General features: G+C 41.9%; 1 protein-coding gene across 4 annotated transcripts in view; it reads left to right on the top strand.

Annotated features, from left to right (window-relative positions):
* NAXD (NAD(P)HX dehydratase) overlaps window positions 1-22,216 on the top strand; it is a 247,309-nt gene that overhangs the window by 19,215 nt on the left and 205,878 nt on the right. The gene's annotated exons all lie outside the window — the stretch shown is intronic.

Below are 22,216 nucleotides of genomic sequence, written 5' to 3' on the forward strand. Positions count from 1 at the left end.
ACGGAACAGGAACCAAGAAAATAAAACATGTAACACATTTAATCCGGCTTCTCCTCGGCCATCGAGCCACAGTTCAGAGTTTTCCTCTACGGCTCCTTTGTCTTTCGAGATTGCCAAGGACACTTTCACTTTTCTTGGAGAACACCCAAAGCTGCTGCCGTCCTCATGGAAAGTTTCATAGAAGGACCATGGTCAGTCACCCTCAAGACTGTTTCCAGCAGGGGTCTCCCTCGTCACGTCTTTCACATATTCACTCGAGGCCAGGCTTCAAAATTAGCCATCATGGATTAGGCCTCCATAGGCCACAATAGACCATCTCAATTAAAAGAAATAAAAACAACGTTACTACAGCATAATGATTAAACAGTGTTAACCCCACTAATACCCTTATGTGTATGCATTTATCTAGCTTTTGCGACATAAAAAACCATTAATTCAGACAGCGTTTTGTGCTTAAGATAAACAGCACACAGCAACGTTTAAACATGAAAACTTGCACGTTATTTTTAAACAGGAACAGCACAAATAAGCTAACCCTCGTATAACTTTCTCTTATGTTAGAACAAACAAATTGATTAATAGAATCACACTTGCACAAGACAAATAGTTAATTGTTAATTATTAATAAATTAATAAAACGCATAGACATGCCAGAGCTTCAAAAGCCCATGAATTTTCTAAAAGAAAACTCTGCTCCAGCAATCCCCCCTTTGGTGATTTTATCACCAAATAAACCCAAAAAAAAATTAGTGAAAATTTAGTCCCATTTTAGGAAAAATCAGAAATGTCTTTTCCCTTTACACAACATTAAACACTAGTCACTCTTTCATCATCTCTCTTTGTCTCTAAGTAAACACTCTCCCTCAATTCTTCTAATTCAATTTCTTGAGGTTCTCTTTTCAACTTCTTATTTTTCTTTTCCTTATTCAATTTCTTTCTCCCTCCCCTGTTTTTACAACACACACACACCAATCTTATTATTAATAAAGCCACAATTATACAAGACAAGGGAAACAATATTCTACCTATAATAGTACTACCTATCTTTGCAATAAAATTTTTAACAGCTATCATTTTATTAGCTATTTTAGTCCACAAACTCCCAGCTTCAAGTGGTACTAATTCTTCATGTAAATCAGTAATATTTTTGATATAGACCTTCAGGTCTTTACTTTCATCAGGAATGTAAGTGCAACAATGTTGAACTTTCAAAATTCCACAAACTCCACCCTCCTTGGCCAATAGAATATCAAGGGCAAGTCGATTTTGCATTGACATGGCACGTACGGCACTTAATTCCGTATTCACCAAAAGAAACCCTCCTGCGGTATTTGTCGATAAGCGATCAACCACTGTGGACAGTTTCCGAATTCCATAAGCATTTAAAGAAATTCCCACTGCTGGAATCAAAACCCCAAAAATATCACCCACAATTTCAGACCAAGTTTCTCTCTTAAAACGTGTTAATAAGTTAATATCTTCTACATCTCTTATTTTATCTGTATGAAAAATCTTAGGAAAAACCAGGCCCACATAACATGTGCCATACCAATGGTCAGGCAACTTGTAATAAGCCTTGTTCCCACAAACATAATACACTCCTGGAAAAATCGTATCTTCTCCACCTCTGAAACCCCAACCTGTCGCAATGAAGTATGTATCATGGCACTCACTAGTTCCCACAAAATACGTATCATATTGGGATTTCCTTCTAGTAATGCAAAGTTTACCCTTCTGTGGTGCATCTAGAGCTAAAGTTGGACTAGCCCCATTTCTCAACTCTTTTCCCATTTCAATGTCCCAAATTGTTTCACTCTCTTCATATTTTCTCCCTTTCTCATGCATGTTCACTCTCCTTTCTTCTACCATATCCAGGAAAGCTCTCTCCTCTTCTTTCAAATTGCAAGTTAAATTATTCTTAAAAATATAATCTAATGTTAATCCTTTTTCTTCAATAAAAATCTCACCAAAAGTGTTAGCTTCTTTAGCTGGATTCAGCTCTTTGTTCATTGGCAAGTGTCCAAAAATACTATCTCTGTTAGACATCTTATAATCTATTTTCCCTAACAAATAAAAAACACTACTCAAAATACTACAAGAAATACCATATGTAGCTGGTAAATGGTGATAAGTAACACCCTCTGAAACAGATGCAGGTAATTGCATACAGACGTAGCAATCCCTTACTTCCATTGTCTTCACATATTCATATAACAGTTTAGGAAAAACATTACTAGAGAAATTATTAATTGACCTATCTTTGTGTATATAACTACTACTTCTAATTGGAACTACTTTTTGTGAATTCTTCTCTACATTTGTCACATTCTCTATATTTATTCCAAATTCTACTCTAAAAGTAACTAATAAAACTAAAACACCCCATAGAAGCATTAATAATCCAGTACAACAGCAGCACATTCTACACCACCTCTTAAAGAAGGCACATCTATTACTATTATTCTCAATGTTAGCCATTTTAGTTTAGCCTCTACTACTCCACTACTGTTTGAACTTCTTCAATTCTTCAACAATTCTTCAGCTTTCAGTTTATCCAAATGATCTCTTCGTTCACTTGATCCAAGTGAATCCTTCTTTCACTCAGTTTGGATATTTGTCATTCTTCACTTCAATTTCTTCAACATCAAATTGTATCAGATCTCCAACGTCAGAATCCTCAGTACTCGACTCTTCTCCAATGTCAGTCAAGAGTACTTTCAGAATTTCACCAGTATCTTCCTCAACCACTTCTCTCAAGACCACTTCCGGATTATCTCGAGTCACTGTTTCTTCTTTTCCTTCTTCAGACAGTGTCACATAAGACCATTCCGGTGATCTGTACTTTTGGTTGGGTCTTTTAACTCTCCCTATTTCTACTGGTTCTTTTGATTTCTTTGATTCTTCTCCTTCAGCCTTTGAAGTTTGACTTGATATTTCATTTACTTGTTCAGCTTTCGATGAATTTGCTCTTATTACTCTGTATCTCACCCTTTTAACTCGGTTGTTAGGCCAACGATCTCCTTTCACAACCTTTTTCGGCTTTAATTCTTTAACACTCTTCTCTCCAATCGAAGTTCTCTTTCTCAGAACTCGACCCTCTGTTTGTTCATTTTCATCATCCGATTCTGTTTCAATTGCCTTTTGCTTTCGTTTCTTAGCAGTTTTCTTTTCTTCCACAGATTTTTTCACCACTATTTGAGACTTCCCTACTTCTGTCCCTCCTCGGGTCTCCGACACGCAATCTTCTTGCTGTCTACTTGTCCCTTCACCTAGCTCCTCATCAATGTTCCCTACACCTCCTCGGGGGTCTTCCGCAATCTGTCCCTCTCTATCTTCTTCTGACCCTATTTCTTCAAGTATAATCTCAAGTGGTTCTTCAATCTCCTCCTCTTCTGATTCAGGAGTAATTTCTGTGTGATTTCTCTTTTCTTTTCTTTTTCCTTCACTGCTGTTTGAAACTTCAGGCTCTCTTACAGAATCTGATCTTCTCTCTGATACTCGCAGTGATTCTCTTGAAGCTCTCTCTGCTTCTTTTCTCACTGATTCCGTATCCTCAGTATCTTCATCATCACTGGAATCTGACTCTTCAAAATACTCTTTACCAGTCCCTTCTTTTGGATTTGGAACTCTCAGAGTATGACTTGCATGTACCCAGTGCTTCACTCCAGCACACTTTACTGCAGTCGTCGTAGTCAGAATGACTTGTCTTGGCCTTCCCCACCTTGGAATCAAGCAATTTCTTCTCCTGTGCACCTTAATCCTCACCCAGTCTCCTGGACTCAGATCATGGGCTTGCTTCTTCTCAAGTGTGGTAGCTTCTTCTCCAACCTGGTGAAACACAGAATGAACTGCGTCAGCCAGGCCTTTACAGTAATCCAAAATCATGTCATCAGTTATTGTCACCAACTTATTGACAGGCACGAATGCATGGCGCATAGCACGTCCCATGATTATTTCATGCGGGCTCAAACCAGTAGTTCTATCTGGAGTAGATCTCATAGTCATCAGAACTAGAGGTAACACATCTGGCCATTTCATGCCAGTGGCTAAACACATCTTTCCAATTCTATTCTTGATTGTGCCATTGATCTGCTCAACCACACCAGAAGCCTCTGGTCGGTATGCACAATGTAGCTTCTGCTGTATTTTCAATGCTTCACAAATCAAACCTATGAGTTCATTTTGAAAGTGTCTACCTCTGTCAGACTCAACTGTAACTGGAAACCCGTACCTAGGAATCAACTCTCTCAACAGTAATTTTGCCACTGTTAATCCATCATTTCTTCTAGTCGGGTAAGCTTCCACCCACCTTGAAAACAAACAGACTACCACTAGAACATACCTCAGTCTGTTCACTTGGGGCATTTCAATGAAATCAATCTGCATTCTTGTAAAAGAACCTCCTTCTCTGCCTATTGTTCCCAGACTCACCACTGTCTTTTTCCCAGTGTTAAATTGCTGACAAATTAAACACCTTTGACAGATGCTCTCTGCAATTGTCCTGAACTTTGCATTGTACCAGGTCTGCTTGAACGACCTTACCATCGCATCCCTCCCCAGATGTCCCTGGCCATGATACATCCTTGCCATTGACGACAAGATTGAGTTTGGCATTACTGGTCTGCCATCTCTGTAGACCCAAACATGGTCTGTTTCTCTTGGAGCACATCCTGCTTTAACCCAATCTTGTTTCTCTTCTTCTCCTGCCTCATCTTGTAACTGCTTTACTTCATCCCACGTTTCTAGGACATTAGTAAACATCACAGAAAGAAAAGACATTTCCTCCATTCTGTCCCGATTAATTGACTGATTTGTCTTAGCACAATACTGCGCCACATCGTTGGCGTAACGGTTTCCAACCGTGATAAAATCATCCCCTGGACCATGGGCAGCACATTTTACAACAGCTAACTCCTTAGGCAGCTGTATCGCCTCAAGCAATTTTCCAATCGATTCAGCATTCTTTATCGGAGTTCCACCCGATGTCAAGAATCCTCTTTGCAGCCACAACTGGCCAAAGTCATGCACCACTCCAAATCCATACTGACTATCAGTCAACACGGTTGTTCTCAAATCCTTCCCAATCTCACAAGCTTTTGTCAATGCCACTAATTCAGCAACTTGCGCAGATTTCACTCCTTTCAATGGTGATGCTTCCATGACCTCTGAAACTTTGCACACTGCATATGCTGCACATAGCACACCATCATCATTCCTGAGGCATGATCCATCCACAAACAACACATGGTCATTCTCAGGTAAGGGAATATCCCTTATGTCTGGTCTCGGTTTTGTACAGTACTCAAGCACATCCAAACAATCATGATCATCTTCCATCTTTATACCCACATTTTCAATATCCGGCAAGAGTGTCGCTGGATTCACATTCACACATCTCTCAAGAGTCACATTTGATGCACCCAGTATCACTTTTTCGTACTTAGTCAGCCGACTATGTGACATATGCTGAGTTCTGCTTCTCGTCAAAAGAATTGCCACATTGTGAGGTACGAATACCCTTACAGGATATCCCATTATGATCCCCTCACTCTGTTCCAGGCTTCTGCATGTTGCAGCCACAGATTTTAGACAACCTGGTAAACCCACAGCTACAGGGTCAAGTGTCGATGAGAAGTATGCAATAGGCCTTCTCAATTGTCCATGTTTCTGGATTAACACTGAAAGTGCACATCCATTTCTCTCACTGCAGTACAGCTCGAATTCTTTTTCATAATCAGGCATACCCAAAGCTGGAGCCTCACACATTTTACTTTTGAGCTCTTCAAATGCTGCCAATTGTTCTGCATCCAGATCTAATGGATCTGTCATTTCACTTTTCGTCAGCTTAATCAGTGGCTTTGCTATCAGAGAAAAATTAATTATCCACTGACGACAATATCCCACCATACCCAGGAACATTCTCACTTCTCTCTGGGTTTTTGGTGCTTTCATTTCTCTGATTATTCTGATCCTGTCAGTAGTCACTTTTCTCAGACCTTTTTCAATATTGTGTCCAAGATAATGAACCTCTTTTTTGCAAAACTGCAATTTGGCTGGAGATACCTTTAACCCTCCATCTGCCAGATGATTCAGTAAAGCTATAGTATCTACTTCACAAGCTTCACGTGTCTTTGATGCCACCAATAGGTCATCAATATACTGCACTAACACTGAGTTTTCGGGCATAATCAAACTCTCCAACGATTTCTTCAATAACTGATTGAATATCGAAGGACTCTCCGTATACCCCTGTGGGATTTGACACCATGCTAAGATACGCTGGCCAAACCTAAATGCAAAAATCGGCTGGCTGTCATGATGCAATGGAATTGAAAAGAACGCATGACACAAATCAATCACTGTATACCACTCAGCATCATGTGGAATTTGATACAGAATCACTGATGGATTTGGCACAATAGGACAACATGCCACCACAATTTGATTAACTTTTCTCAGATCTTGCACGATCCTAAATTTGCCATTGGGCTTTTTCAGTCCCATTATCGGTGAATTACACGGACTACTCAGTAGTTCTCTCAGAACTCCTTGCTGAATCATTTTCTCAATTATAGGAGTTATCCCTTCAATTATTTCTGGTGTTATTTTGTACTGAGGAATGTTAGGATATGTAATTCCCTCTTTCACTGCAATTTTCACTGGATCTACATTATTCATCAATCCCACATCCTCTCCTGTAAAATCCCAAACTGCTCTTTTCACTGTGTCTCTCAGCTCTTGAGGCAAATCCTCCGGATTAAACACAGCAAATGCACCAATTAACTCATTTTCTCTATTTTCTAGAGTCATTCGGTACAAATCATCATCTGGTGTCTCAAAAGCTATTCCATCTGGTGTACAAAAAATTGTGCAATTCATCTTACACAATAAGTCCCTACCTAACAGGTTCACTGGACTCGTATCACAGACAATAAATCTGTGCATGTCTGAAAATTTCCCTATCTGTACTCTTACTGGTTCAGTAAGACGTGTTCTAATTTGTGTATTAGCTACACCAACTACTTGGATTGCTTCATCCGAGAGAGGAAGATTTCTAACATCTGTTGACCTGACAGTTGATCTTGTTGCACCTGTGTCTACCAAAAAAGTAACACTCTCCTCATTTATTTTCCCATCCACAAATGGTCCTGCCTGGTCTATTTCTAGAGTTGCACCAAGTATGCACTCTTCTTCCTCTCTTCGGCACCGTCAATAATCACCCTCAGACTCACTCTCTTCACTCTTTAACAAGTACTGCTGTACTTTGTTAGAACGTCTTGGTTTGTTTACCTGCTCATCATTGTAGAATCCTGAGTCCTGATTATATTTTTGTACCCCTCTATTCTGCGGCAAGGGCGGTTTTGGCTCTTGACTCTGTTGTCTCACAACTTTCTGCTGTTGTTGCTGCTGGTTATTCCCTTCATTCTGCACCTGTTGGTTTAAGGATTTACCCTCATTTAATGGTGGATTAGGACATTCCGATCTCCAATGTCCCAGTTGGCCACAGTTGTGACACGGGAACTTCTTTTTAGCTTCCTCAAGACTTCCCTTTCCTTTTCCTGCAAATCTCGGTCTATTCCCTGCATTATTTCCTGGATTATTTGCCTGTTTCACCAACTGTGCTTCCTGTCTTTCTGCAACTTTCACTTGTGCCCACATCGCTTTCTCTTTCAACTTTCTTTGTTTTGCTTCAATTTCATCACTGAAGTATTTTGCATGTCTCAGAATCTCATCTACTTTCTTACTCTGCCAATCCACCGTGTGCTCACGAATTCTCTCACCAATTTCAGGTCTTAAACCATATACAAATCTGTATACAAAATGACTCAAATCCTTGTCACCCAGGTGTTCGTCTCCACTGAATTGTTTAAAAGCCAGTATCAGCCTCTCGTAAAAAGCATGAACTGATTCTTTTGCTTCCTGTTGTGTTCGATCTATTTTAACCCAGTCTGTCTCTTTTGGAGGAACTTTACTCTTCAGGTATACCACCACCTGATCATACTTCCTCATTACCTCTGGATCTGGTGCCCCTGTTCTTGAATCTCTTGGATACTCCTCAGTAGGCCAACTCACAACTATTTTACACTCAGTCCACAAGTCTGCTGGAACAATTATATCAAACAGACTATTCAGGTCAACCCACAGCACTTTTGACAATTTCACAAACCTATCTACCTGCCTATACCACTCGACGGGCTTTTCTCTCAATCGAGGGAAATCATTCGTAAATGATAAAATATCTTGTCTGGTCCATGGAACATGTACATATCCTCCTCCAGGTATTTCTCTCATAGGATAATTATCCACTGGTTTCTCTTTTTCTCTCACTGGAAATGCTGAATAAGTTGTTCTATCTACAGATTCCTCTCTTTTCTTATACCACCTATCCTTCCATTTTTCTACATCACCCCATCTTCGCAATAATGCCACCATTTCTTTAATCTGTCCTGTTCTACCAGAAGTATTCAAATTTTCGATATCCTTCTCTGTAAAATCCATCCTGTAAGTTCTCTGTAAAGCTTTCACTTTATCAATATCAACTCCTTGCTCATTTGCTATTGCTCTCAACCTGTCATGTGTATTCCTTGCTCTCCAAGTAATACTTTTGCACATGAACAACAGCTCACCATCATGATGACTCTTCAGTATTTCTACTGGAACTGTTCCTGTCACAAGCTCTTCTAATTCTATACGTAACCTAGCCACATCAATAACTTGTGAATCCTTATCCTTTTTCTGAAGAACCTTCATCCAATCATTTAAATCATCAACTGTTATTTCAGCAGTTTTTCTCACTGGAACCACTTTTTTCTGCGGTTCTAAAATTGGCATCCCTGAACAACCAGGTTCACTAGTATCCAATAGTTCACTACATGTGTCATGTCTTGTTTGTCTCAGGTCACTTCTTTCTGCTCTTTTATCTGAATCTCCTGAAGGACCAACTGAATTTGTCAGATTATTCCCAACATATGGAATCACTAGTCCATTCTCACCTGTTCTCTGTTTGTCAAACACAGGCATAACTGGACCTATTGTTACAGGCACCGTAACAGCTTCCAGATTCTTCGTTAACTCCTTAATTTTCTCAGTCAGTTCTGTTGTCGTTTTTGCTAATTTTCTGGCATTTTCCTCACTACTTCGCTTTTCTCTCTCTCTGAAAGAACTATTACTTCTTGATTCAGGTGTCACTTTTTCTTTCTCAATAATACAGACTGTATCTCTTATCGGAGAAACAACTGGTGTACTCTCATCTGGTTCTGGTCTATAGGGAGGTGGTCTCTTGTAAATCATGTCATTTAAGACCTCATCCTCATACTCTCCATATCTTCTCATATCTGACTCAGGAACCCTTTCTACAGAAGGAGCAGAAACTTCAACTGTTCTCATTGGATATAATCCCTCCGTCATATTAACATCTCGCCATCTTTTCATCCGATCATGATGTGTTTCACGATCATGTCTCCTCCCAAACATATTCCTGTAATACCCTCCAGATCTTTGCTTTTCTCGCTCATGAACTTCTTCTTCCCATTCCACTAAAGCCTCAAACTGCGTAGGTCTCGGCTTCGGGTCCAGACGTACCATCTTTTCCCGTAAATTTCTCAACACGGCCAAATTAAATGAACCATGTTCTGGAAATGCTAGAACACCATCTTCTTTAGTATATCTAACCCAATTCTGCAACCATATACAGGTATGTAATCCATATTTCGCAACCATGAAGGATGCAGGTGTTTTCGCTGGAGGTAGCAACTCACCCTCTCTCGTTTTAACTTCTTTATCCTTGGTAAACCATTTTTTAACTTTCCCAAAGAACGTTTTTTTCTTTTTCTCCTCTTGATAATACATTTTAGCGCTTACTAAAACTCTCTACTCTTTCCGTATTATAAATATACAATACGAGTTAACGCACCAATCCTGGAGCGTCTACGTCACTAATCAGCTCTTCCAATCCCTGCGCGACTCACACTAACGCACTAATCCTAGCGCTATCCAATCAGAGCGCGGACCTTCTGACGTCAACAGCCGCTGCAGTCTCTGTCTCCTGTCTCTGTCACTCGTCTAATCCTCCTTTACAAAACTCTTAGTAGACTTCGTGTCAAAATTTCTACAAAATCTATTAGTTACAACATAAAAACATCTCCATTGTCTGCTTCGCTAACCACAGAATAGTAAAAGAGAGTCTATTTCTCAAGAATCAACAAACTTACATACATCTCATAACTGTTTCCTCTAGGACTTATCCAAAGAGTCTTACAATCAATAAATGTATATGCATTCACGCACCCTGATCTCTATCAATTTCCTGGTAGCAGAGTGGCGTAGCGGAAGCGTGCTGGGTTGGTAACCCAGCTGACGATGAATCGAAACCATCCTCTGCTACCAGGAAATTGATAGAGATCAGGGTATCTAAAATATGCCCACTACCACGGATAGAGTAATCACACAGTTACACGCACATACATACAAGAAAAATATAGTACATGCACACAGAATCCTGCTTCCCGAGAACAGCACACAATCTGTCCTATTACAGAATTATAACTCACAACAACTAAGCAGCTTACCTCTGCCCAGTTCCTCAAACAAGCTCAGCGAATACCTATTACTCCTCCCGCAATAAGCTTTAACGGCAATCCTTACGGATCCCTGGGACTTAAGACCAGAGTTTCACAGATAACCTTCACTACGATACACACTCCTTATATACCAGAAATATCTAATAGTAACATACGACGATGTCACTGATTCTGAACCCAGACAATGTGAACGCACAACTTCAATTGTCACACGTTATTCCTTACAATCCCGTCTTTCCCGAGAGCAGCATATACTTCCCTCTGCCCTACTACGGAACTGCTACAACAGCTTCCAAATTCCAGAAGCACTACATATAACTCAACATGACGACTCCAACATATAGTATTAGTACATATACCAATATCATCAAAAATAAATCAATAATCAATAAGCTAATATACAAGCAATCTTATCTTATCAGATCAAGACAACCATCTATAACCATCCTCTGCTACCAGGAAATTGATAGAGATCAGGGTATCTAAAATATGCCCACTACCACGGATAGAGTAATCACACAGTTACACGCACATACATTCATCATACGCTAGGGCCCATTTCACTAACATACGCTCAAATACTCTACCAGCAATAAACCTGTGGAAAGAAAACACCTAAACACCCTGCATCAATATCAGGTCGATCGGATCTGGTTTAGTGACTGTCCTAATCAATAACATAATCTACACAACATATACAATAATGATCAAAAATATAAACCCAATAATTGACAAGAAAGAAAATTCAACACCATGTTTAAAATTATATTGCTTTATCTAAAATTAGTCAAAGTTAAATCAATCAGAATAAATCATTTCTCATAGTTACCTATTCTAACTAAGTGTCAGAACGGGTCAGGACAAGTCTCTCGGTAAAGTCTCTCAAGACGAAGTCCTCAGCACAGTCCTCAGCAACACAGCTTCACGCAGCAAAGGTAAAACAGCAAGTGGCAAAAGGGTGGCCCGATCCCTCCCTAAGTTAACAGTTTTTATAATGAAAAATACAATGGAAAGACTCATCAAGTTTGAAAAAACACTGAATCACTGAGCAGAGCGAGAAGGAAAGGATGCAACATTGCAACATTTATGAACCTCCGCTCAGAAAAAATACACATAGCGAAAACTACGGAACAGGAACCAAGAAAATAAAACATGTAACACATTTAATCCGGCTTCTCCTCGGCCATCGAGCCACAGTTCAGAGTTTTCCTCTACGGCTCCTTTGTCTTTCGAGATTGCCAAGGACACTTTCACTTTTCTTGGAGAACACCCAAAGCTGCTGCCGTCCTCATGGAAAGTTTCATAGAAGGACCATGGTCAGTCACCCTCAAGACTGTTTCCAGCAGGGGTCTCCCTCGTCACGTCTTTCACATATTTACTCGAGGCCAGGCTTCAAAATTAGCCATCATGGATTAGGCCTCCATAGGCCACAATAGACCATCTCAATTAAAAGAAATAAAAACAACGTTACTACAGCATAATGATTAAACAGTGTTAACCCCACTAATACCCTTATGTGTATGCATTTATCTAGCTTTTGTGACATAAAAAAGCATTAATTCAGACAGCGTTTTGTGCTTAAGATAAACAGCACACAGCAACGTTTAAACATGAAAACTTGCACGTTATTTTTAAACAGGAACAGCACAAATAAGCTAACCCTCGTATAACTTTCTCTTATGTTAGAACAAACGAATTGATTAATAGAATCACACTTGCACAAGACAAATAGTTAATTGTTAATTATTAATAAATTAATAAAACGCATAGACATGCCAGAGCTTCAAAAGCCCATGAATTTTCTAAAAGAAAACTCTGCTCCAGCACAAGCATTCTACCCATCATCATTTTTGTTTCTCCAAGTTTGAAACAAGCAATCCTGACTAATAGAACACGCTAGCATCATCACATTTCACAGAGAGAAGAGCTACGGAAGGAAGAAACACACAAGAACAAGATGAAATACATGCTCTGCCTTACAGAAACAAAGAAGATGACACATACCGGCATCACACAAGAGAACAACAAATGAAAAAAACATATACTTTCAACCTAAACACTAACACAGTATACAGAAACCAGAGTATATGAAGTATAAATTCTATACAAATGAAACCCCCCAGTTTTAGTCTGCAACTGATGGGAATCCACTACTCAAATACACTGAACATAACATTGCCACAGTTATGCACTAGCAAAACTTAAAAGCACAAAAGCAGCATTAATGCTGCTGTTCACACTCCTGCGATCCCAAACCGAAACTGTTACCACAGTTCCAACAACTGTGCATGCATTCAAATCACTGACTTGAATGAAAGTACTATCTATACCGTGCAGCCCCGTTGCTGATTACCTACTCTCCACACCATTACTGATCACTTTCACCCCACACCATCAAATTACACCTAGCCAAACAGCTAAAAAAAAGGAATGCTAACAGGAAAACAAATATTCTCATGCATAGAACACATCACACAGGGGGCATACCATTAACCCACATTCCCCATAATGCAGTATGCTCTCTCAGTACAAAACAGCCAAAGCATTTAGCGTTCCGCCTACTAGAGTACTGCGCAGATCTCACAGGCAAAGGAAACCCTGCCCAGTGGAATTTGCATTACCATGTTCAAAGAGTTAGTCTTCCCTTTTCATTCTCCCCCAGCAAAAAGAGGCCCATTCAGTGGTGTTCACTCCTTTCATACACACCCCAATAGGTATCCCATACAGAGGAGTTTGAAACCAGGCTAACAGAAAAGGATATTCCATTCAGTGGAGAGGAGAGGCCCTCTCCATTTACAGCAACTATCATTTGTGCACTACTACATAAATAAAGGGCTAGGTGTAGCTTTGTAGCAGAAATAATGCATCAACCCCACAACACCACTCATTTCACATGTACACAGCAACATTTTATTTATTTATGGTATTTGTAAAGCGCAAACAGGCTGTGATCCAAAGGCCTCTGCCCACTGCACAAACTCTCATCCCCAAAGAGATATCATGGTGCTGAATTGCTATGGGCTCGTTGGGCTGAGGCATCGGGTTTTTTTCTGATGGCGGCCCAGCTAATATATTAGGGTTAGTCTGAAAAAATACAGATTTTAGGTGTTTTCTAGACCCGATATGATTCTCGGTAAGGCGGAGAACCAAAGGCAGTAAGTTCCAGTGGGCCGCTGCCAGGTGGGAAAATGAGTGACCGCCAGTTCTTACTTTTTCAATGCGTTTAGTTTTGGCTAGTGCTAGATTCAGTGATCTCAGATTTCTCGTTGGCTTATAGACTTCTACCTTTGATTGTAAATGCAAGGAATGTTTCTGCTGGTAGGGCTGTAGCGTACTCAAATTCTAAAATGGAGTAATAATAGAAGTAGAATTGGCTGGAAGTCCATCGGATAAGACCAGGGTTACCTGTACTCGGTATAATGGTCTGGACATGGTATGTAGTGTCTGTCTCGGTGCAATCCCATATGAGGCACAGGCATTAATAAAGTGCCAAAATCTGGAAAGCTGGCAGAAACGACAAAATACATCAAGCGTGCTGGGACAAAGCCCTAGTCACACTTGTGCACGTATCAATTGTGGTTCCCAGATAAGGTGTTACCTTGTGTGGTTGTTCCAAGTTAGTCCAACGCAGTAACAAGAGAAGCATGGAAAGCTGTATGGTCCAATGGTAATCCAAGATAAAGCAAGTTTGAAATGCCTCGCTAGTTATAGCGGAGGTACTTCCGGAGAGAGGAACAGATAGTATGCACTACTGTAAACGGACTCAACAAACTGCCACTTCCATGTTGTAATGTGTTGAAGGAGGTACCTCTAGATGGAAAGAAAATTGTGTAGAACGGCAAGCGGGCTCGTGGAACCGCTGCCGCTATATTAAAATATGTAGTGGTAGAGTCATGGGGTACACACCCAACATGGTAATAAAAAAAGGTGGGTGGGGGCTGGCATGCAGTGATCATGTGGTGTTTTCAAAATGGTTGGTGGCAATAGTGGCAGAAGGGAAACCCGTGCAGCAAGGTGGTGCCATCAGAGGAAATCGAAAGGAAAGTGAAGGAAAGGTAGGGAGGGAAAGAAGGTTCTGTAGTGTCATGGGTGCCGTCAAGTTGCTAGGGCATAGCGCGAGGAGGCAACATTCTCAATTGGCTCGTCTAGGCTCATGTGGAAGTGAAAACATATCGTTCTGTTAGTAGAGGTGGGCTGGTATACCGCAAAGTGCCACGGTAACTAATTCCTAAGGTATATGTATTTGCAGGAATATACTTAATGGTAGAGTGAACCAGAAGAAAAAGACCAACGGGTAACCTAGGTAGCCTGAAGGAAACTGCAGATAAGGGCACCTAGCAGAGTAAAGTGCTTTAGGACTTTACTGTGCTAGTCCCGAAGTGGCATTTTCAAACCCTCAATTTAAAAAACATCTTTACTGAAAGATGTGTTATTAAATTCTGAGTTCAGAGAACCTAAACTCCATCATCCGATCTTGTCCTCATTGAAAGTTATTACTTATAAGATGTTACAAAGTATCTCCCATGCTATTATATAGAACAGATAGCCTTGCAATAGTGAAAAACGAAATACACAGTATTTCACTATCCGGACATATCATACACCCAGTACATATTGCACACCTAGTACATGTCCAACCTTTCACATACAGTGCACCCTACCCATGGGGGTACCTTGTAGCCTATCTTAGTGGTGACTAACATGTAAGAAAGGGGAAGGTTAGGGCCTGGGACGTGGGTGCACTTGTCAGGTCAACTTGGCAGTTACAACTGCATGCATACACTGCAGTGGCAGGTCTGAGAACCCTTTGAAGGGCTGCTTGGGTGGGTGGCACAATCAGTGCTGCAGGCCCACTGCAGCATTTGATTTGCAGGCCCTGGGCACACACAGTGCACTGTACTAGGGATTTCAAGGTAAATAAAATAAGCCAATCACGGGGACACCAATCAATAAACACAGCTTACATAGGGAGCACTTGCTCTTTGGCACTGATCAGCAGTGGCAAAGTGCCCAAAGCCCTAGACCAGCCAAAAACGAAATCCAGCACACAGAAAAAACAGGCGCAGAGGCAAAAAAGACAGGGGAAACCACGCCAGGATGCCATGTCTAACATAGATTCACTGTCTGGTTTTGGAGTGACAGGAGCTGGTAATGTGCATTCACTGTAGACAGTCACTAGGGGGGTTGAGGTGTGTCCTGCCTTACCTGGGTGACTCATCGCTAGGCTGAATGGGCCTTGTCTGCATTTAGAGTGGTGGGAGGAGTTTCGCTAGCACCTGAATAGGCTGTGTCTCCATTGCACAGTGCTGTCTCCACCCCTATTGCCAAGCTACCACAGGGTGAGCAGGGTTTATCTTAGCTGTGTAATCCCCTTACCCTGACTAGAATAAGGATCCCTACTTGAACAGGGTGCAATCCACTGCCAACTAAAAGCCCCAATTTCCAACACTTTTCAATGAGGCATCTTGGTTTCCCCTCTTTTTATCCTTGGTTTTAACCTGGGTAAAAAAAAAAATGTGTCTTTCCTTTATAATGTCTCTAGTTTTGTTACTGACATTTCATGAATATCCCTAGGCTTTCCTTCTCCATTATGAACACACTTTATGAACACTCCTCGGGGATAGTGGAACCCCAAGAATATCGCTGACAAAGTGCTGGTTGGATGGAGGAATTGCCCTCCCGGCAATACAATATTATTACTGGGCGGCACAATTCACGGTGGTGAATCAGTGGATCCATTTGCCGCAAACAGAACCAAAATATAGAGTGGATAGGTATAATATGGGGCCAGGGAACTATCACAGACCCATCTAGCGGGAGAAACATGGGGCGCCAAGACACACACCAACGTTGACAACTATATCACTATGGCACGCTGCATCGGCGGCATTGGGGTGTAAAGATAAGATCACTGTGGCCACCCCACTCTGGGATTTAGTGCGACTCGGACTATAGGCAAAAACAGATGGGGTTTGATAAATGGGACCTTATCGGTCTCTCCAGGGTAGGAGACGAATGGGTGGGAGGAAAGATTGTGCCCTTTTTAGACCTTCAAAGACACTATGAACTTGACCCTGTGGAAACATTTCGCTATCTCCAGATACGAAGCGCACTGCAAAGAGCCATTCCTCGCTCCGCGGAGCTCCCGGCTTCCTCTCCTTTAGAAGATAGGCTTTTAGATGACTATTTGAAGGAAAAGGCAATATCACTAACGTACAGGAGAATACTAAATAATTTGCCAGATACTCTAGGGAAAATACGTGCAAAATGGGTGGCCGACATAGGAGACATAAGTGAGGAGAAGTGGCAAGAAGCCCTTGCATCCCCTGTGAGGTGGCCATATGCTCCCGATTTAGATTAATACAACTAAAGATCTTGCATAGGACATTCTATACAAGCCCGACACTAGTTAAAATGGGCATAACTTGACTCGCCACAGTGCTCCAGGAAATGTGGAAAGGGGGGTATGTTTTTACATCAGTGGAGGGACTGCCCAGTCATAAGAAAATACTGGAACAAAATTATTGCATGAATGCGGACACTGTCCGGGAGAGAAGTGGAGGCATCGTCCCAGTGGTGCCTCTTAAACATTTGTGAGAACACAGACCTAACGGCGCGGGAAAGAACCTGGGTCACACTAGGTTTTATAGTAGCAAAATGTAATACCGCAAGGAAATTGAGGGTGGAGACGGGACCTCAGTACCGGGACTGGGAGTTCGATATGGACTGGTGTATGCAAGTTGGAAGGGTGGTCTATGAAGGAAAAGGTTGTCCGCAAAAGTGGTCTAAGATAAGGGGGGGGGTTGGAACATAAGCAGAGGGATGATCTGCCTACCTTTTGATGGAGTTTCCTCACCTGGGGGGCAATAGCAACAGAGAAATATAAGATAGGCAAGTGATAAAGGTGGTAGTAAGTAAAAAGTTATGGGGTAAAACTCACAATACGACATCGATAATAGATGTCAGTGTTGGTAGATGTAAGAAATGTACTACGCAAACATGTGCCGATTTATGTATTCGGTTATTGTATTTGGTTTGCTGCCATTTTTTACATAAAGATTTCCCCCCCAAAAAAGTGATGGATGGTACTTGTTTATTTTTTTTATTGATTTTATGACAAATGTCGAATAAAGCTGTTTTGGATTGGATTGGAAAGCTTGAATTAATCTCAGCCACTGGTAATTACTCAGGCCTCATCCCAGTCCATTGTTATTTTTCACAACTTGCCACTTCAGTTTGGACCCAGCCGTATGCAAAATCGTAAGACTTGCTCCAGTGAGAGCAGTTCAGCCGAACAGCCAAGTCATGACACTTGCATGACAGCTGGCATGATCGCACACACCTTTCAGACAGCTTGCGTAATTACTGGAACTACCTGCATGACAAAACATTAGACTGCATATTGCTCCTGCTTGGAGAGTCCTTGCATGACTGCTTGCATGATTGTTAGAGACGAGTGCTAGGCCTGTCTAAGGCTTCTCTGCTCGCATGGACATTGCCTGCCGTTGTAGGTCAGTATGCGTGATCACAGGCATGACAGCGTAACCTCCTAACGACCTGCATTGCGTGACGTACTGCATAAAAATGTTGACAACGGGCAAGAGGATGTGTTTCAGTTTACAAAAAAGATTGCATAACAAATTGAATGTCCGACTGCTTACAAATTGTGTGGGAACTACCAGGGCCGTTTCTAGGTGTTTTGCCGCCCTAGGCGAGAATTGAAAAATGCTGCCCCCTCCCTTTTACTACCGCCGGAGTCACATAACAGGTTAATATTGAAAATCGTCACCCTGGAGTGTTAATTATACATAAAAATCAATTTGAAGACCTCCACGGTATAGTGTCAAGTACCCCATCAACTCAGTCAGCAATAAAGATTATTAAGCGCGCGCAAGAAGGCACGTCATCGTAATGCTAACACTGTGTACAGGGCACAGCTGACCACGTTCCCGAGGTTAAAGAGATTTTAATGTATGGTTGTTTACTCTCCTTTGCACCGTCTGCTCATATAATGCAACATTCATGCCCTGAAGACAGTGTATCACTCCATCATGCTAACCTTCACATTTCCTGGTGTTGTGGAGCTTGTTCGATCGTGCATGTATACTACAGAATGGTGTATTGTGTCAAAATTCACTGTGGTGTTGGAGGAAAGAGATGAATGAAGGAGGGAAGGAGAAATTGAACTGACACGAGAAGTCCCTTTCCGTTCCTGAGCAGCCACAACATGAAATACCATTAACAAGATGCATTGGAACAGTAACAACAGTGTGTGTGTATGTGTGTGAATCAGAGCAGCGCGACAAAAAGCAAGCATGCTCTCTCACAGTACATATGCATTTTATTTGTATCTCCCTTTGCAGCAATTGGATATTAGTGTGACTAGGATATGGCATCTTCTTGTGAAAGCAAAGAAAACGGGCCCACACCCTCCGGCTTTGAAGGAAAACAACAACTGTAATTAGAAAGCAGTGAACTTCTTACACATCGTACCCGCTGCAGTATTTACAGCTACTTACCTGGTTTCTTCCTCAGACTTTCCATAGATTTTGTAACGAAAGTTCTTTGTCAAAATAAAAATCTTTAAAAGAAATGCTAAAGCCAAGTTATGGCAAATTTCGGGATTCCTAACTGCTAAGTGATAAGTGTGTAAAAAAAATGCTGTGTGTGGAATTCTCACCTGTGGATCAGCAGTGACTGGGCAGGAAGGTTACAGCAGAGAACCCCTTCAGCAGGCAATTTCCTCCTGGCTGTTCTGCTGTATGTATAATGCCTCAATGAAGAGAGAGCCGGCGCAGCCGGAAATAAATCAAAACCACTGATAGGGATTGTGTGTGCGCGAGTGTGGGCTTCGGTGTCAGGAAAAGAGTTTGTGTATGTGTGGGGGTGTGCGCACGTGTGTGTAGGTGTGTATCCGTGAATGTGTGCTTAGGGGTCTACAGAAAGGTCGTGTGCGTGCAATTTGCTTAGGTGTCTCTGTGGGGAGTCGAGTGTGTTTGTGTATATGCATGCTTGTATGTGTGGAAGGCTGTTTGCGTGCATATGTGCGTGCACATGGGCAAGGGTTGTGTGTACGGGACATTTGTGTGAGAAGGGTTGTGTGTACGTGTTGGCGACAATATGTTTGTGTAGAATTGCTCGCGTGTGCAATGTTGCGCTTCTGTGTTTGTGTGTGTGGTGCGTGTTTGTGAAGTCTGTTAGGGGTTTATGGCGAAAGAAATACATTTAAAAAAGAAGCCGGTGGTGGAAGGGATTACTCGAAGTTGAAGTGGGCAGTTCTCCTTCCAAAAAGAGCTGCTTCACAGCTTCAACGAACACATTTTCAAATAAACTAGTGTTAATATAAACTAAATTGGCGGTACCGGCAAATGAACTCAAAAGCGGGTTTAACCTGCAGCTCTTACATGCTGTGCGACGCGAGGGCCTGCGTTCCTACGCCGAAAAAAGCACACCTTGCCTCCCTTGAACGACAAGCCCGTCAGAAGCCTGATATTCCGGACTGAACAAAGGGACAGACCCTGCAGAGGTCCGATTCCGATAGGGTCGAGTTGTCAAGAGCGAAATCGGAAGGAAGTGGCATAGCGTGCACAGCCCCCGCCCGTGGCGCCATACGTGAGGTCAAGTCACTAGAATTCGAAGGCTCTTCAAGGGGATTCCCTCCTGCCCTAACTCATGTTTTTGCCGCCCTCCCCTTTTTGCCGCCCTAGGCAGCTGCCTAGGCTTGCCTAATGGTAGAAACGGCCCTGGGAACTACGCAATAAGCAGCAGGACAGTTTTATCCAGTATGTGTGAGAAAGCCTCTAATATCAAAGAGGCCCACTTAGTGATGTTTTTTCAGTCCTCTAAGCGCTTCAGACCCTCCTCGGGATAGGAATCGTCCTGTAAATGCCACTACAGTGCAGTTAACCCCAGTGGCGCTGCCTGTTGTCCAGTTCTGTAAATCAGAACGTGGTTGTAAGGCTTGGCACTGTCTGTTCAGTCCTATAATCGGATCGCGGTTGCCTTATGTTTAAAAAAAAAAAAGTAATGTGCAGGTCATGTTTATTTAACTGGTTCTAGGTACCTTCTTGGCGTAAAGAAACGTGCCTTTTGGTTATCTGCGTACCATTATAGGCGCCACGAAGGAGGCAGTATGGTACACAGATCATCATTACGGATAAAGTGTTTTGCGTAGTTAGGGACGATTTTCTCCTTAAACTGGCTGCACTCTGTAAACGTTCAAGTGGGATGTTCTCTCTTACACATTCGTTGTGAAACGATGGAGACGATTAAAATGACAGGTTATGCAGTCCTCACTCAAAATGGTCGCTCATGTGGTCCTCTCATAGTTTTGTTTCATGTGGTGCCGTTCCACCCCTCATATACTCAGTACAGCCAGCGTGTTCCAGGGTTGGCTGGCACTTTTGTGGTTTTCACCAACCCTGCTGGAAGTGCAGCCTACGCTGCCAGCCTTTCTCCGGATTGGCCAGCTGGTTGTGCACCTGAGTGGATTGGTACATAACATGTGGCAGGCGTTTTGCTGCACTGAAATACTTCGCAGCAGCGCTTCTGTTCCCATGCGAGAAATAGGAGTCCGACTGATTACACAGATCAGTGGGCACAAACACGCGGCCCATTCCACAACCAACTCCCCGTGATGCAGTTGCTTTTGCCGTTTTATATGCAGTTTGCCCTCCGCGCGTTTATGCTATGAATATGAAGACCTTGTTTGTGTCCGGTTTTCTCCTCCCTTGTGTTAGAGAGCCCAGTCTCATGTGATCTTCCCAGCAGGAGGAGAAATAAGTTGTGGGAATTATTGCAAGGGGACAGAAGTAGGTGCTAGGGTTTAAAAGGCAGCCTAATTTCGCGGTGGGAATGAATAATCCATAGCTTAGTCTGGCGAGTGGCATGTTAATTTAACGAAGAGCTGTCTTTTAAGAATACAGTGTGAAATGGGTGAGTTTTTGAGGAGAAGGTATTTTGTGGTATGAGTTTTATAGAGGGAAGCCCGAGGTGGAGCACACTGTGAAGTATACATCCATGGCTTCCTGATACTAGAAGTACAGTTGACCTCTTTGAGTGCACCATGCGTTGATACCATTCGTTGATTAACACAAAATATGGTAGGACCTGGTGGGTACAAATTTTAACAGGGTGGCTGATTTAAATGTCGCTGTGAGAAAGCAAAAGGAAATTAATTGTAAATGTCCAATATTTTTTAAATAGTTCTTCCTATTGAGTCTGTTTCTAAGTGAGCGAAATGTATGCAAATAGAGAAACTAAGAGCACATTGAAATCATACGTCTTGCACAGTATCGCACAATTTTGGTCGTCTCTTGGTTGGACAGTCTACAGTTGAGTCACTAGACAAATAAGAAAAAGAACCAAGTTAATGGTACTGATTTACTGAAATACTATATTGTAATTGCATTTATATAGCGCTTACTACCCCTGACGAGTCGTCAAAGCGCTTTTTCGGCAAGTAGCACGCTACTCCGGAACCCATAAAGGATTAGTGTTGAATTAGTATAGTGAAATATGGAAGTAATTTTAGTTGTGGATAGGTTAGTCAGTTATTTGGCTTCAGAGGATATCGGAAGGATAGAAGAGGAAAAAAAAGTTTTGTATTTATATAGCGCTTCATCATCCTTCTAGCC

The sequence above is a fragment of the Triturus cristatus genome, chromosome 8 (assembly GCF_964204655.1).
Source record: "Triturus cristatus chromosome 8, aTriCri1.1, whole genome shotgun sequence".
In the NCBI taxonomy this organism is placed as follows: Eukaryota; Metazoa; Chordata; class Amphibia; order Caudata; family Salamandridae; genus Triturus; species Triturus cristatus.